The sequence below is a fragment of the Dioscorea cayenensis genome, chromosome 13 (assembly GCF_009730915.1).
Source record: "Dioscorea cayenensis subsp. rotundata cultivar TDr96_F1 chromosome 13, TDr96_F1_v2_PseudoChromosome.rev07_lg8_w22 25.fasta, whole genome shotgun sequence".
Taxonomy (NCBI): domain Eukaryota; kingdom Viridiplantae; phylum Streptophyta; class Magnoliopsida; order Dioscoreales; family Dioscoreaceae; genus Dioscorea; species Dioscorea cayenensis.
Genome location: NC_052483.1, coordinates 4,637,536 through 4,656,666, shown reverse-complemented (window position 1 = coordinate 4,656,666; position 19,131 = coordinate 4,637,536). Strand labels below are relative to the sequence as shown.

At 31.6% G+C, this 19,131-nt stretch overlaps 1 pseudogene; it reads right to left on the bottom strand.

Moving 5' to 3' along the window:
• Window positions 1-16,557: 16,557 nt before the first annotated feature.
• On the bottom strand, window positions 16,558-18,800 carry LOC120274616 (annotated as a pseudogene).
• Between the last annotated feature and the right edge of the window lie 331 nt (window positions 18,801-19,131).

Genomic DNA, 19,131 nt, shown 5'->3' with positions numbered 1-19,131 from the left:
ACCTAATAATGCAAACCAACAAAAAAACAAGGAAATTATTTGATTAATTATATATTTTTATATTTTCCAAATAATTTAACATATTTTTATATATAACATAATAGTTTATCAAATATTGATTTATATAAAAGTTTTGAATAAAATTAAAAAATTTAAAAATATTAATTTTGATAATTACAAACTTAAATAAGTTAAAGCATATATATATACACTAATAAAATGGAGTCAACTTAACAAGTACATGTATTCTTATTTTGAGTAAATTTTAGAATTTAATCTCGAATCTTTCACAAAATAAATAAATCTTAGAATTAAATCTCGAATCTTTCACAAAATAAATATTTTACGTACCTAAAAAAATCTGACATAAATATTTATATATATATATATATATATCAGTTAATGGAGGGAGTATATCTTTTTACATGGCTTTTAGAAATATCTTCCGACCAACAAGTTTAGTGAGTTGGCTCTAAGAAATTGATGAGTTAAAAGAGATTTAAAAGAAAAAGATAAAAAAATATATGAAAATAAAATAATATGGTAAGAGTGGTGGATGATAAGCTTAAGTTTAATCTATCATGCAAAAGAAAGCAACTCCACTATTTATGCATAAATAAATATATGGCCACTGTTTATCCATGAGCCTGATCTCACCAACACCAATAAAGCAACCCACTAACATCAATCATACTTCCCACCAGCGTATGTTGTCAAAATGATAAACGCAATTTTACACATATACCCTCATAAAAGTGAATAATTGTTTATACTCATTTATTATGCCATAAAAAGTACAAGAGTTGTAGGGTTTTAAATGAATAATTATGTTTTGTGAAAAGCTTGGAGACTCTAATAATTCATTAAGCTAAATAAATGATTCTCAAATCTAATTTTGAGTTTGTAGGATAAACTACTTTAACATGAACACCACCAAACTTGACTCATAAAAATTCATGAATAGCTCGTTTACTATTACACATTAGCTACTATAGTAATTCAAACATCTTATTTACTACTACAGTTGTTATTAGAACATTTTTATTGAGCGGTCTCTAATCAAACTTTTAACACTTAAACGCTCCATAAAGAGCCATGGAGCGTTTGTTGGCTACCAAATGCTTAATTGTCGACTAATCTCACTAAATAACTAATTATTTTGTGTAAATTATTTATAATTATTTTTATTAAATAATTAATTATCATTTGTTCGATAACTATTTTTATATATTAACTAATTATATTTATTAAATACTTTTTTGTTTAAATAAACTAATTATTATTATGTATATATTTTTTAAAATATTTCAATAATATATATTTTTTTAATATGTTAACTAATGAGAAGAGATTCTATGCAATCTGGACACTAAGTCAGTCTGTATCTCCTAAAATGAGGAATTTGCTGCCCAAATATTTTTGGCCATGTCGAGCTCTAATCATCACTACTTCCATCGCTTATAATTCTATTCTTTTTACATTTTATTTTCCAAAAAGCTTTATCTAAATCCTATCTTTTACTAGATTCAATTTTTAAATCTAAGATGACTAGCGTGCCCCTCTATTGGCATGTTCTTTACGATGTCAAATGCCGCACGTCCGGACACTAGACTTGGATACTAGAGCTCCGACAATGCATCATGCTCTGTTCTTCCATCTCATGAAAGGCGTCAACGCCATCATCTCCCTTCAGCATTTAGGATACTATTCCTTAAGTTATCTTCCAGTCATTGAAGACCCCAAAATGAAGGATTCTTTGAACATCTCTCGAGGGACAACCCTCCACTCCCTTATGACTAAGAGCAATCACCAATGTGAAGATATGCCAACATCCCTTGAAGACTAATATTTTAATATGTTTTATGTATATAAATGTTTGTTTTTCTTTTAGTGTAAAAAGAGATGTGATGTTTGTTTGTTTAGTGTGTAAAATAGGCTTGTAAAACAATGTATGCACATGTGGCACAGCGCATTGTAGCATCCCGTAGATGAGTGGAGAATATATGTTCTCCCTATCGGGTTGGTTGTGCCTTTGAACTTACTTTGAACTCCGAATGATGGATTTACACTCTAGAGAACAAAATAAAGTAAAAGTTATGGTTGGGTTGGGCATGGGAGATTATAAAAACTCGGGTGATTTATTGCTAGAAAACTTGGATCTCACCGGTATTCGTGAGTCTTCACAAACACACTAAGGCCCCTTTATATGAGCAAGGAGGGGCTGGATAAGGCTCAAGGTTGCTTCGAAGGAAGCAACTGAGTGACCAACATAGACTTGACTTAGTGATGTGACAGGAGGACATATATCTCCACTATCTACAAAACGCTACATTGTTTACAAGCTCTATTTTATACATCATTTCTCTTTCATAAAGAAAAACAAACATTGTTGTTAGCGACTTCTTTTAAGATTTGTAAATTTTTGTTTTCACTTTCTACGAAATACCCAAGTGATAATGGTGCACTCAAACTCAATTTTTCTCATCTCTAGATCTCTTAATCTTACCCTCTTTTCATCTCTTCCCTTCTCAGGATCTCTCTAGCTCCTTCCCTTGGGATCATCTTAATTTGATCATCAAGCTTTTGAAATTTGCTAAATTTACAGGTAGTTCCTTTTTTTTTCATTATTACATTGATATATTAAGTTAGTTTTTAATATTTTCACTCTAATATTTTCTATTTTGGTAATATAACATTCCTATTTGAGCAAAATATTGATTTTACTTGGTATCATTTTTCTCTATTAGATTCAGTTAATCCATAATTCCTATATTATGGAGATAGAGAAAGAAGAAAGAGTTCCATTGGTATAGAATTCCAATGATATTTTTGATGAAATTAAAGTTGGAATGAATGTGCACTATGAAGGAAAAGCTTAAGATCTTTATAAACGATATGATCTGAATAAGGGGTTTATTGTTCGAAGAGGCATCAAGCGTCATAGTTTGGGTGAATCTATAAGTCAACATGATTTTTTATGCTCAAATGCAGGGTATTGTGAACATGCCAATGTTAGTGAAGTGAAGAAATTTAATTGTTTGGAGATAAGAAAGGGTTATGAATCTAAAAATTCTATTAGACTGAAAAGAAAAAGGAGAGTTTGGATAGTTTCTACTTCAATATGCATGATGATAACTCAATGAGCGTCAACTCTAGAAGAAAAGGAATCAATTTTACGATCAGAAGAACATTTTAGAGGGCATGGCAATATTCTTCCTTTCAATGGTTGTTGCATAGACCTCAAAACAAAACAAATTCATATCATTTTCTTAGAAAGGGATTGATTTGAAAAATATCAACTTTTGGCAAAAGCAAGATTGCCATACTTTCGTATGTAATTGAAAGAGAAAATGATTGGAAGCCAGTGGAATGTCACAAGCACATATGATCAAACGTAAGTGTTGAAAGACTCAAATATATATTTAGTTCAAGCTCGATCAAAATAACTGCTTAGCAGCAAATTTCTCCTTGGAGGATGGACAATCAAAATCGATTATGACTCTCTGAGATAGTCTTGTGTTTGTACAACATATCAAACAATAAACAAGTTTAACCTATGGTAGTGCTCTTCAGTTGTGGGAACTGTCATAAATCATTGGAATAATATGTTATTTGGTTGGTGCATTTTATTTTGATGAGCATCCATTGTTTTATTTCAGGTTTTCGGCTTCTATTTGAAAGACTGTAGCTTTCATGTGATACCGAAGCAGCCAAAGTACTTTTCATTGATCAAAATCAATGTTAGCACATCAGGATTAGTATTGGCTCCAAGTCATCTTATAGATTGTGTATGTGGCACATTTCCAATCATGCTAAAACATCTTGCTGACCATTTTGCACCCTGAGCTAGTTTAAAGCACACTCATCAAATGTCTTTCGACGTGAAATTGAAGCGGAATTTGACATAATTTGACCGCTATACTGAAACAGCCAACCCTGAAGATCACCCTTGGCTTAAGAGATTGTATGAACTCTGAGTAAAATGGGTGTCTTGCCTTAGCATGGATATTTCTTCAGCTAGAACAAAAATCCACCTGAGGAGTCGAGAGTTAAGGACAAAGATATTACATCAAATTAATGATTCTTCAAATGTCTCTTATTCAAGTGATATAACATTATGAGGAGGAGGTAAAGATATTTTGTTAAGAAGAGTTAATCAGACTGGCGTAAAAGTGGAGCACTAAGAAAAGTTAATGGTCGTGGCATTTTGAAAACATGCTTCCAATGTTTACACTCTTTTACTATGTTCAAGAGATGGAAGAAGAGCTGATGGATAGCATTGTCAAATTCTGTGCGAAGGGAGAAGCCATGAAATATATCAGTCAAACTCGAGGATAGCCATGAGAGAGTTTATTTTCGTGGAAGTTTTCGCTTTCAAAATGCGTCATATCTCTGTAGTTATATTATGTTTAAGACTCTCGATTGTTATGTTGTCATGCCTTACCGTACCGGCATTTGTCATGAATAATGTGAAAAGATAAGAGCTACTTAAATCATATAAATTGAAGAGATAACTAAAGAAGCAAAGTCAGTGTTTGTAAGTGATTTTAATGTTGAATTAATGAATGAAGAAAAATCAACTTGCTTCTTACAACTTAGTAAGCTAAATTACATTGGTTACAACCTTTTTGATAAAAGTTCATTGATTCCTAAATGTACTAAAATTGTAAAAGATCAAAATTGATGGATGCACTACAACTAGGAGGAGAAGGCTGAAATGATCAAATCTCTTGAAAGATGTGAAAGACTTGGAAAATTTCAGTCAAAGAATCATTCAAGATGATGTTAGTGACGATGCTAATGGGCGGGTGTGCAATTCACAATTCAGACGATGCCTGATCTGATCCCATAGGGCATGTTAGAACGTATAGGTCAAGAAGTTCTCTGAATGAAAAGTCAATTGGAGAAGAATCTAAAAGAATAAAAAGAAAAAGTAAATAGCTCCCAAAATTCAAGGAAAGACAAAAGAGAAAATTGTAATTATATTCCTTAACTTATATCTCCTTACTTACTCCCAAGTAATCTTCTAACAAAGAATTTCATAGTGCTAGGAAATCAAATTATTTTTACAAATGGGGTTCTATCGTGGTATTTCAACAAAGTTATAGTTTATTCCTTGCGCTCGAAGAAAGCCCCGTAATCCTTCCAATACAAGAATTTCTATAGTGCTAGAAATCAAATTATTTACAAATGGGGGTTCCACGGTGGTATTCCTGTCAACAAAGTTTATGTTTATTCCTATGTCAAGAGTTTCTTATCTCTCCAAACTACCATAATTAGATTTTTTATTTATTTTATTAGGTATCTTAATATATGTTTCTTTTCAATTATGATGACATGCTTCATTCTATCTTTAAAATGTAAATAGGTTAAATTTTTTGGTTCTCATCAACAATTTATTCATCTTTTACAAATATTTATGAAATGTTTTGTAATTTTCTTTAATTATATATCTCATTGTTGTAGCACTTTTTTTTTTTTGGGGTCAATGCATACAATTTAATGAAATGTTATATAGGACTTTTCTTCAAATTGGGGGTTCATTCACAAAAGCTAACATGAGTTTTAGAGAATGTTGGAAGAGAAAATCTCCATTTATTAGTTCGGTAAAAACATGGTGTTTTTACTGTCGTATAAAATTGCTTTTATGAATTGTGTGTGGAAATTTCCTAATTGCATGGTACTTTTATGTGCTCAGACCACTCACTATGTGGGTTGAACATCAACAAAAAGTGATGGAAGATCATGTGGAAGCATCCATGTATTTTTAAACCTTTATAAAGAAACCCATCATTGTTAAGTTGGTGTTGTATTAATTGTAATGCTTTGCAAATGCATATGCATAAATGAAAGATTTCAGTTTATTTTGAATTAAATTTTGTTTTTATTAATATATACACGAAGAATGGCATCGTTGCTTCACTTTGTGGGGTTTCAATCTTTGAATATATTGATATTAATGAAAAACTTTGGTTGTTGTATTGGGTTATGCTCTCAATTTATGAGCAGAATAGTGGTATGATTGTTCATGCTTATTGTTTAATGAAGAACACAATTTTCAATTTTTGTTGATGTCGGTATTGACCGCGCTTTTCACACAGATTTGTAATTGTCACAAGGATGAACATTTAAGAATTAGATATTACCAACTATCTATGAATAGAGTTAATGATCAACTAGCTGAAATTGGATCTAATGGAGTATGAGTTTCACACCAATATGAGTTATATCTAATCTGATTTAATGGAATATGAGTTGCTACAACATATGTATATAACTATCCATAGGTATTTTATAATTGATTTTCTTTTTGCTTATTACTCTCTCTCATCTCAGTAGATACTAGTATTTATAGTATAATAATTTCTTTGTTGCATTTTGATGATAGTATTAAGCTAAAGGTTTGATAGTTTCTATAGCATAAGAATTTTTGCAGCACAAGTCTTTGTGTATTATTTATTGAATCATCATTGCTACAATTTGTTCTTCATCACTGTAGCAGGTTACACTATAATTTCTAATTCTCATTGTTTTTAACTTGTATGAATAAGTTTTTCCATAGCCTTTTATGATTTAAAACTCTTATTTTTCCCTTCTATTGATATGATGGCAAAAGCTAATGTTGATTATATCCCTTTGATGACATCATTTAATAAATTCGATGTTTGATGATCTTTTATTGATTTCAACTTCTAGGTTTATTGAAAGATTTGGCACCCATGTTATTGTTGATACAAAAATGGGTGGGAAGCATGTGATTTATATTAGACAATAACACTCATCTAATCTCCAACATGTTGAAGTTAAGAAAAGGTTAAAGGAGATGGTTGATAAGAGGTTTCTTGATGCAAGTGGCCAATATGGTGTAACTCTAAAAAGCTTATGGAATGGCAAGTGTTATTTCCCATATATTTAGCCTTTCTTGTCTTTACCATTCTGAAAAGAGACAATTGCTTTTAGGAAAAGACTAGTCCAATTCTTCTTTGATTTATTAATTTCACTATCACAATAAGTAGATCCAAAGCTATTAATGATTTACCATTATCAACCTTTTGCAAAGCAACAATGAAGAAAAATTTATTATGAAATCTAGTAGATGTCTTGTTATAACGTATTGTGTTTGATATTAATGCCATGATGTTGTTCTCCACTAAATGCAAGAAAATGGTTTATTTTGCTAATCCCTACATTTGACAAGTTACAATTAGCTAGTTTGAGATAATCTTTCGTTTGCATATTAACAACAATATTCTTTTCGAGTAGATTCTTCATTCTAAATTTTTATCCATTTATCTAATTTGCTTTTGCTACTCAATATTTGTTTTTCTCAAGAAAAAGATAATAGTTCTTGTTGTATTTATCATACTATTACGAAAGTTTGATAGTTTTGGCAAGATAAGGTTTGTTGTATTTATTATAGTACTTGTATCTTTCTTTTCATGATGTAAGCTATTTGTACAAAGAATGACAAAAATTCGAGTTAGCGTTTCAACAATGTTACTAGCTTCTTCATATCAATTAGGATTATATATATTAGATGACATCATCATGGTAAAAATCATCGGCCTCAACAACTCAACATGAAGAGACAAAACACAACTGACAGATCTTTGTAAGGAGGTGAATTTGTCAAACAATCTTTCATTCATCATTGTTTATAAAGTTTATAATGCACATACAAATTTGTAAACATAAATTTAATTTTAATTTCATATGTTGTGGAGTTCCACATGATCAGAGTCACAAAACTATGAGATAATCCAATGGCAAAATTTTCATGGTTTATCAATGCCATTCTCATTGTAAGTGCAAAGGTGTTACGCCCATTATCAATTCCAACATTCACAAAAAGTGTGTGCAACCCCTGTAATACAACATCATAAAACAAAAATGAATGAACACAAGATTTAAATGGTGATGCGCCCTCAATATCTCAATTAATAAGAAGCATAAACCGCTCTAAAAATTAACTCCTTACTAAGATTCAAACAATAGGATTGCAATGGAGCAAAGAGTTAAAATGACTTTCATGCAATCTAAATGCCATAATAAGCAACATAATGCAAGCAAGTCCTCCGACGCAGTGACTCAAACATGAAGATCTAATACAAACCAAACCATACGAAATCAAAGTACTATCAACTCAAATGATAAAACACAAAAATAGAAGAACAAAAATTTGAAAAATTTAAACTTTACATACATTAACACCACCTCTAGAGAATCTTATGCATGTAGACGTCCTTGTCGATCATTGGCAACCAACATCAATGAAGTATAAACCAAAAAAAGAAAAAAAAAAAACAATAAAATCACATCTTTATGTATAACAAACTTGAAAGAAATAACATAAAAAAAATTCCAATTTTTATGTTGAAATTAGACTTGTTTATGCTAATTTAACCAGCTAGAATTTTCATATTAGTCTAAAATCATAAGAAGAACTTGAAGAACACCAAGAAAAAACCAAAAACAATATATTAAAACACAAAAAACTAGAAAAACCAAAAAAGGTCAGAAAGAAAGGTTAGATTCAACATGACCTAAATACAGCCATTGGCAGCGGTGATGTGGAGGATGGAAAGGTGGTTATAGATGGTGATCTAAAACATCAATTGTGAGTCTCTCCTATGTGCAAAGCTCCACCAGTTATAAGTTCTCTGACTAAACGATTGTGAAGATATCATGCTCATAGATCAAACGGATGCAACTCATCCTCCTGGTCCATCCTCCTCATTATCGACGACTCGTGAATGGCTCACGATGGCTAATCATACATGTGCCCAAAGGAGAAAAAATCTCAGAGTAAATAAATTAGGTTAAAATTTTAAGGAATAGGAAAAGGTTTAAACAAAAGTTAAAAAAAATAAAGAATTTAGAAATAAAAATGTGAAAGAATAAATTATGGCGGATGTGGAGTACATGGATTATTTAATAGCATGCCATAACAAAAAAAATATGATGTGGCAAATTCTCATTGGAAAGGGATACAAGCCGACTTGGTGCTTCGGTTGCATAGAATCAATCCTCATTAACTATTTTTTTTATTACCTAATTTTTAATAGATAAATATTTATTATTCATATATATATATATATATATATATGAATAATTGAATTGTTGAGTGAAATGATTTTAGGTCTCATATTATAGTATAACTATTACGAGAGATAGTCTGATAAATAAGAGTTAATGAATTGATGAAATGTCATATCCATCAAACTCTTAGATAGTTTAACCATTAAAGATGCCCTTATTGTATTACCCTGAACCTTTGGATACCTATTGAAAAATATATTCAGGGTATTACTACAGTTACAGTAAGATTTTTCTGTAGAGTAATTTTGTTGAAAAACCCCCAAGTAGAAAACTCAAGGACCTAAATGTGAAAGTTTCTAGAAGATTTTGGGTTCAAGAGTAATAGAAAAAGGATTGATATGAAATGTTTCTGAAAACTAAGGACTGAAAGGTAAGGCGAAAGGGACCTTTTTGAAATACTGTGCTATAATCCAGGGACCGTTGGACAGTTTTAAAAGACCTTTTGGCAACACTATTTCATAATTCAGGGATCATTGGTGAATTATTCAGGGACTGTTTTGTAAGACATTATATTTTCAAGGACTAACAGTAAATTTCAGCAAGAAAATTGAGAGAAAACCCCAGAATTGGATGATATTCTTCTCCCTACTCTACTAGTCACAAAGAATCCCTCGAGAGGTATGAATGAAGAAATGAGAAGAAAAAATGAGAGGTTTGACGGGTGGAGGATTTGGAGATCGTGCTTGGAGTGAGCTCACTTTGGAGGGATGGTTTGACTTGATAAGAACTTTTCTTGGTGTATTTTTCACATATGAATGTATGTATGCATGTATGTATGTATATATGGTTGATTTGATGAAGAAGATAATGGATTTGAGTAGAAAAATATGGTTGATTGTTATTGATGATGAATACTTCAAGTTGTTTTAGGAAAAACCATCAGTATTTGAGATGAATTCTGCTTTCGAATGGAGGATGAGAGTTTCGTTTCTCATCGTAGTACATCAGTAGCACCGAGATTAGGCTCGGTTTTAGCTGATTAAGTTGATGATGATGATGATGCTTAAGATGTTAATGATGATGGTTGGATTGGAATCGATCGAGTTAGCCAAGTCGATTTGGTCGGATCAAACCAAGCTCGAGTAAATTGGTTGAGTTGGGTTTGATTTGGTTGAGTTAGGGCTTTGATCAAACTCGCTGAAGAGAGCTTGATCTGGTTTTAGTCAAGTTCACTAAATGAATTGGAATTGGATTTGGATAAGAATTAGAGTTGGTTCAAGGCTGGTTGGCTAGATTGAGTTCTGGGTTTTAGTGAATTTTGAGCTTGATTCAGCTGGAATTGAGGTTGGTTCGTAGTTGGTCAAAGATGGTCTAGCCCAAAATCGAGTTGGTTTTAAGTGCAATCAAGGCTTGTTGATTATGCTAGATCAGGTTTGAACCGATTGGAGTGAGTTGGCCCAATTAGAGAGTATGTTATTATTTCTTGTATTTTCTTTTGAGTTTAATTGTGGTCATTAGCATGTTTTATTTATTTTTATTCTTTCTCATGTTAGGTGCTGATTAGGATTGGGAGGGAGTTCCAGGTCTAGTAAGAAACCCAAGGGAGACCAGGTGAGTTGGTTGTGGCTATTATTTTAAATAATTGAATAATTATTATTATTTTGAAATAATTATTTAATGGCTAGTATTTTTGGAAATAATGGTTTAATTACTTCATTTTATTATGTTTAATTGCGTATAATGTTAAAAGATACTTATATTTATTTGCCGTTGATGTGCCATGACAATCGTGATCGTATTGATACATCTGTTTTGTATAATTATACATATTTTCAAATAGTGGAAATACATGTATTTATGATTTAATTATTCAATTCATGTATTTATTTTTTTATGGTTACATATGCTTTGATTTAGAATGATTTGTGAAACCATGTGCGCATATTAAAATGTTTTACAGGTAATGTTTGTGGAATTGGTTTTCATTCTTGGTATAGGAATGGTATCATGGAATTTGGACTTTAGTAGTATTATGCATTGTTATATTTTTGGCATTGGCTTTGTGGAAAATAATGTTTATTTCTAATATGTGAATGCTTGTCCTGGATAAGGATCCTGTGATATGATTTATACAAATTGTATTATTGCTATATCTACTTGATGGTTTGGATGGTGACAGCGGGCTAAGGTCCGACTATTGCAGTATTGGGTCCCCACGGGCCAACCTTTAGAGGTGGCGTGGTGGACCTGAGTGTTGATTTGTCCCTGCTCGTGGGAGTGTAAAAGCCCCGATCGGATGTTCATCGGGATCCCGGGCTCACCTACGGGACCGATGGGCCAACGCTAGGTTATGAAGACTTTGGCGGCTCCCAACCTAGTCGTGACGACTGACTAAGTCGGGAAGAGCTTTTTAGGTCATGGATTTGAGGATGGTTTTTTATATTACCCGTTATTTTTGAATTGGATGAGTAGGGCGAGCCCGACTATCGCTCTTAGGAAGGGCAGTCTTTCACAAAAATTTGGATTTTCTGCGAAAATTGATTTGATGTTGATTTATGATGAATTTATGTTTCAAAAGCTCTTTAAAGTTTTATTTTGCTAAAGTTATGATCTTTGTGAAAGTTTGGAAGCTATCTGTGAAAATGGATCTTTATATACTTATGTATGCTACATTTGATTATTTGAAACTATTGAGCCACTATCGACCAACTGAATGTGTTGTAGTTGCAGGAGCAAGACCCTATTAGATTGCTTGTTCGAGTATAGAGCTAGTCAGGGTTGAGTCCAAGATTGCAATGGGTCCCTTTTCTTTCTTTTTGTTGGTGTCGTGATCTTGTAGCGGTTGTACCCCCAAATTTGAGGTATTATATTTGATGTATTTATGTACTTGAACCTGTAGTTGGTGTAAAGTTGTAAATTGGGATCTGTAAGTCTGATTTTGTTCTTTGACAGGGATGTCAGTTTCTAGTTAAAATGGATTTTTAACTGATGGGTGCCATATTTACCTCAGTAAAAGAGGTGGGTGTGACACTTATAGTTAAATTATTATAGCTATGTTATTGTAGGTGTTACTGTAGCTAAACAATATGAGCTTGAACTCTACATTTTCTAAACGAGCCGAGCCCAAGCTAGACAAATGAAGCTCCAAGAAGGCTCGGTTCTGGCTACCTATATTCATAAAATAGTGTCAAGCTCAGCTCAGCTCAATTATAACCCTAACAAATTCTTATATATATATATGTGTGTGTGCGCGCGCCCGCACGCGTGTATATATATTCCTCAATAGAAGTTTGAAACTACCTATATTCATAAAATTTTTGTTAGATAAATGTTGCCGCACATGCATCATACCAATAAATTATTGCGAATTCCTCTTATTACAACTATCTATGCCTTTTGGTTAGAAGCAAAATATTTTTTCTTAGAATTTTCGAATGTGTGAGATATAAATCTAATTCTATAATTCAATTTGTTTACAAAAATATTTGGTATCTGCCATTTTAATGAAATGGTTTTCCAAAATTAGGGGGTGAGAATATGCAGCTTGGAAAAGAAAATTTTTGGTATGCATTGTCATTATGTAATTTAGATCTCCACCAAAATAATATGAACAAAACGTTCATAAGATAATTGATATTGCAAATCAACTACTAGATATATTTATTGACATGCAAACCATTCAAATTAATATTTCAAGAAGTTATTCTTTTAGTGTAAATGTAAATAAACAATGTTTAAAGTGGGGTAGATTAATTGGTTCCATTGATAAAAATCTTTGAATGAGAAAGGGAGCAAGTAATCAAGATGACAATAATATGGAAGCAAGTCCATAAAAAGAGACCTAGATATAATTCATGAAACCCCAAAAGAGGCTCAAGTATCTAAAATTAGTGGAAATGATCTAGATAAATTATGTCAAAACTAGAATGATCATATTGAAAATGAAAAGATATAGTTGTCGATAACAGTTTTCCATACAATATAGCTATAAATATTTTAGAAGAAAATGAGGATTTTAAACTTGAACCTGTTGATGAATTTAGACGTAGAAAATGGTTAGCTAAAATGAAAAAACACAATCCAAGTGTAATTAAATTCATTTGTAAGATGTAAAGTTTTTGGACATATAGTCCAAATAGCTGAAGATATAAAACGTGAAATACATATGGTATTTGTACAAAAATGAAATTAGAAAAATGGAATCATAAGAATAAAGCATGACTTGTGGTACAAGTGTCTTCCTAAAGGCTTGCTACTAGTATGAAAAGGCATATTTTTCTGTGGTGGATGCAATCACTTTAAAATATTTTATTAGATTAGTAGGACAAGAGAAACTTGATATGCGTTTAATAAATATCTTTACAACTTATTTATATAATTCACTAAATAATAAAATTCATATGAAAATCCCTGAAGGATGTGAAATACTTAAATATGTATAAGTTTCCAATAAATTATATTAAATAATTGCAAAAATCTCTATACAAATTAAAGTAGTCTAAACATATATAATACAATCACTTTAGTGGATATTTGTTAAAAAAAAATTATAAAAATAACTCATTTTTTCCACGTGCCTTCTTGAAAGTGTTTGAATCTAAATTTATTAAAAATGTTGGATAAGTTGTGAATTATTTAAAGAAAGAATTTGAAACGAAAAGTGTTTGCAAAATAATAGTTTTTGTAGATGGAGTGCTTTAAAAAAAATATTTATTTTTTTATCAATTAACTTATAGAAAAAAAAATATATTTTTAAAGGGATTTTACATGGCTGAAGCACACACATTGAATACCCCAATGGTAATAAGATCACTTGATATGAATAAGAATCTATTTTGACTTGAAAAAATGATGAAGAGCTCCTTTGTTCCGGGGTACCTTTTCTTAGTGCCATTAGGCACTAATGTATCTTGATGATAATATACAATCCAATATAGCTTTTTTTTGTAAGCTTATTAGCAAGATTTAGTTCCTTCCATACATGAAAAAATTAGAATGAAAATGTAGGATATTTATCTAATTCGCATAAATCTGTATCTCAAACAAGCTATTTACTCACAAATAGGGATATAGTCATATCATATCATGACATTTAATTAAACAACTTATAGTTGCAACTTGTTGCAAATCATGCCGAAATAATTTCAATTCATGAAATAAATAGATAATATGTTTAGCTAAGATTGATAACCCAATAAATTCAAAATGTGTGATTTGGTTTTACAAAATGATATTCCAACAATACTATATGAAAAACTTTATTGAAAAGAGGTTACATTAAAAGACACAAAAACAAAATATATTTTACCAATATTGTTCGACGCATGATTTAAAAAAAATTAGTGATGTACACACGCGCATATATATATATATATATATAACAAGGGTAAAATATCTAGATAGTCATCTAATTATTTGAGTATTTCTATTTGGGTCACCAAATTATAAAAAATTTCAATTGGGTTACCCAACTTTAGAATTATAGTCAATTAGGTTATTGGTGCTTGTGTTGTTAATGGTGTGCTGATATGACGGTATATGTCACCCATTTTCTCGGCACATCAGCACTGTCACATGGCTACTAAAAACATCATTTTCCTCACCAGCACTTCCATGTAACTAATGATGCCTCGCGGAATACCATGTCACTTAACATGCCTATGTTAGCTTAGTGTGAAATAAGTGACATGTACAGCTAATGTGGTAAGAAATAGGTGACATAAATCACCATGTTAGCCCACCGTTAACGGTGTAGGTGTTCGGGTCCATTTGGATGACGAAATGGGGATGGGGATGGGAATGAAGAGAATAGAAGGGAGATGGGAATGTGGGGAATGAAGAGGATGAAAATGAGAACTTTATTTAGTTGGAAGGATAACGTTTTGGGAAGATAAAAAGTATGATGATGGGATGAGGAAATTACCTTCATACTCTTTATAATAAAAGAAATTATTTTTATGTAAAAATATTAAAATGGTTTTAATTTTTAATGTATTTCAAATGTGATTATTTATGTTAATAATATAATTAAATAGTTTAATTGTAAATTTATTTTTTTATTTGTAGGGAATGGTCAAGAGAGAGACATTGCACGCAGGTGAGAAAGAAGCTGTGAGATTTGAGGAGAAACCCCTATTCTATGATAATATGGGCCAAAATTGTAATTTCTCCCAATGGAATAACCATTCCGGCCAATATTAAGCAGAATGATATATTGGGTGGAATGGTTATTTCCTCTTTGGATGAATTGATAATCTTTTACAAATAGGAATAGATAAAGATGTCAGACAACCAAACAGAGGAATATTTTTATGTAAGTAATTAACCCTCTTTTGAGGGGATTCATTGAAGCCATCCAAACCGACGGTTAATGATCAAAATTAAATAATTGCAATGCTTTAGTTAAGTGACCAAATTAAAATTTTTTATAATTTAATAACTCAATTAGAAATACTTGTGGGGTGACTAATTAGGTACTTTACCCATTTAACAAATTCATTCAAGTGATGTTCAACAAAAACAGTGCCTACCTGTAAAAAACTGATATACAATATTGGAATGCATCAAAGATATGAACAAATATTATCATGAGAGGGAGTAAATATGAGCAATATTTCTGTTTCCTTTAATCAAAATTTTATTATATTAAGTTGTCATTGTAAGGTATTTAATAAAACAATCTACTATGCGAATTGTAAGAGGAGAATTTTTTAATCAGTAAGATTTTTCTTTTTTAATAGTTTTTACAAGGTTCTATTTCTTAGTAATGGTAATGAGGCACATCATTTATCAGTCATCACCTAAAAGGGTGTGTTACAAATATAAAATTTTATATTGATATCCAAACTTGATGAGATTAAAATTTTGGTTTTAGCGGATTTCATGATATTGATTTTATGATTTATACCAAATTTATGAGATTATCTTTTGTGATTTGAGTACTTATTCTTTAACTCTGGTCATTTTTTTTTTCCTTTACAAAAAACCCATAAATAGAGACTAAAAGACATTGTATTCACTCTCAATTACTTAAAAGCATTCTCTGCTTTTCTTAGTATTGTTTTCTCTACTTCTTATCCTTTGTTGAATTAATTTATAACACTAAAAAAATTTAAAGACTTATAGCCAATAAATCTTAAAAATGAAATTGTAGGTAACCCCAAAAAAATTCTTTCCATACCAATCTTGACTTAAACTCTTAGCCCACCCAAATAAACTTAAAAATATTAAATCCATTTATATATTCAAATTTTTCCTGCAATTGTGGTAATGTTTTTGTTGAACTAATCAACTTGATGGGAATAGGTATATAAGCAAAAAGGCTTAAGTTTTTAAGGGTATATTGATAATTTGAGGAGAATATATAAAAGAATAAAATCAAATCAAACAACATAATAACATGGAAACTAAAAATCCATCATTCCATTTCAAAGACCTAAATAATTGATGTTTTGAATTAAGAAAACAATTTCTTAGAAGAACTAATATAAAAAAATCAAAGCAAGTATACCAACATTTTCAAGAGCAGCAAAATACTTTGGCAGTTATGTACAGCAGCAACTTCTGGGAGATAACAAAATATAACCCAAACAGGCACTAAAGAAATGATCAAGTTGAAGTTAATAGTGTAGCTGAGCTAAACTTAAATTACATGGATGCAAATAGCTTATAATCATCGTACAAACTAAAGTCACATAATTCAAATCTAAATCCCAAAATGAATCTTCGGTATGCACCCTGTTTAAGAGGACATCCAAAGTATTCCAAGAGCTAAATAACAGTTCTAATGACAAAAAAAGCATATTAAATGAAAGTATAAACCGAAACGACAAAAGGAAAAGCACGAGAATATGAAAAACTAGAAAGCGCAGGAAATAAAATACCGCTCATTATACGTCCAACTTTTGGCAGTCGCCAACTACACGGAAAAGCGTCATTAACATCCAGTTCAACAAATGGACTTAAACCTCTGGCATTTTTCCCTGAATAGATATTTGTAGTTTATTGCTCTTAAAACACAGGATCCATGAGAGTACTTGATTCCTGTTGACCTGTGTTTTGTAGATACCCGGTCATCTCCATGGAGTACTTAGCGAAATCTTGGACAGAAGGTTCACCGGCTATTTTTTTCAGAAACTTGTTCATTCTCATGTGAGATCAATACACTCGACTCCTGACTTTGAGTATCTATCTTAGGCTCGACCGCTTTCTGTGTCTACCTTGAAAGTCCCTGGTTCGACTTCAACTCCTTGATTGTTTGTATTGTTCTGTGCAAACTTCTTTTTAGACCATTTCCTTTTGAATTTGCCCTTTCTTGGCTTGATACTTATTGGGGTGGCCTCACTTGGTTTTTCGGGCTCCTTCATCTTTTTTCTTTCCTGGAACCACCATGATATTCCGAGCCACCATTCATGTTCATCTCAGCACCTGCCAGAAGTAACATCATACTGAGCACATTAACTTCAAAAATTACTTTAAAGATCATGAAAGTAAAGGAAGTATGCACATACTCCGGATTGCAAGAAGAGCTGTTCGAGCTGCTTTTAATCTGCTTCTTTTTCTTTGTTCTAGCTGCACCTCCTATATATTGAATCCCCGCCAATCTCGACCGTACAAGTGAATGGAGTAGGACCAGATGGTTGTTTGCTGCATATGTGGGATGGAATTGCATAATTCATCTTTTGAGCATACTCCTGAAGAAGATTCTTGCATAATCCTGTTTCATGCTGCAAGATGATAGATCTAGCCATCAGCAAATGAAGATTGCAACTAAAGCCATTTGTTGTTTCTTTAATACTAGGAGCTAATCCACCTAACAATTTAAAGCTCATACAGATGACCAACTACATTGGCCATTGAGTGAAAGAATAAACAGTGAAAACAACTGCCTTTTAACTAGTTTAAGCAATCTCCTCGTAATTTTGTTTTCAATAGAAACTGATCTTTATTTGACATATATAACATCAAAAGGTTCCACACAACAAATGGGAATGTTAAACATATCAAGATTTAGTTTGTAGTATTAAGTAGACATATTCCTGAACCATAAAAATCCTGTTGAAGTATCAACATTTCAGTTAGATCATAAAAATTGGTCAACCATATTTCCTGATATCTAAAAGATGTATCTTATATATTCCTAAAGGAACATCTATAATTATCCTAATTATCTCCTAGTATTCAGTTTAGATAACCCCATAGTTGAACTACCAACCCAAACAATAAGACAATCAAGGGTTAATTAATCTGAACTCAATGAAGAAGAGTAAAAGCATAGGAGGTCTCCATAATGGGCTGGTGTGTGTGCCTAAGTAACCTAATGTCAAAAGTATGATAGTTGACAATAAGGATAAAATTCAAATAAATTTACCTTAGCAGAAGCATACATTATAATAACCCTAGTCAATCAGCAATGCAATTAGCTCACATATGAAATGAACTCACGAGTGTAGGGATGCATTCTGTCCTTGAAGCTCAGATTTATGTATCTCCATAAGTGCAATTTCTGCAGCTGACTGTTCTGCTGCTTTTACGGTTGTAAAACCAGGTAGAGAATCATATCTGACATTGTTAACAATCACAGTAGATTGGAAGACAGGCTCATGTGAAGGACCTTCCTTCACTGTTTCATAAACAGGGTTAAGAATGCCAGCTTTCTGTGCATACTCTTGCAAGCGACTTTTTAAACACATAGCAATCGAGCACCCTGAAATTAAACAAAGAGATGCCGCATTAAGAAGCATTTGAAACGAGAAAGCCATCAACAATGCAAGCCCAAACTAATGAAGCCCACTCTTTAGAAAGAAAGGTGTAGGAAAGGTAAGAGTACAGGGTGAACACAGCACTCGAGAAACAAATGTTAATGCTTAGCAACCTTAAAAAGGTAAATTATATATTGTGTTCTTAAAACAATAGCACTATGATGGAAAACAACTCACCGTGTCATCATATTATCATCCACTCAAAAGGACTTTGAACCAGTATCTTATATTGCTTTCTAGGATATAAAGAATTCTCATTAGGTAATGATAGTACTAAAACTCTCAATTGCTTTAAATGATTGGTTTTAACAAATATATAAACATGCATCAT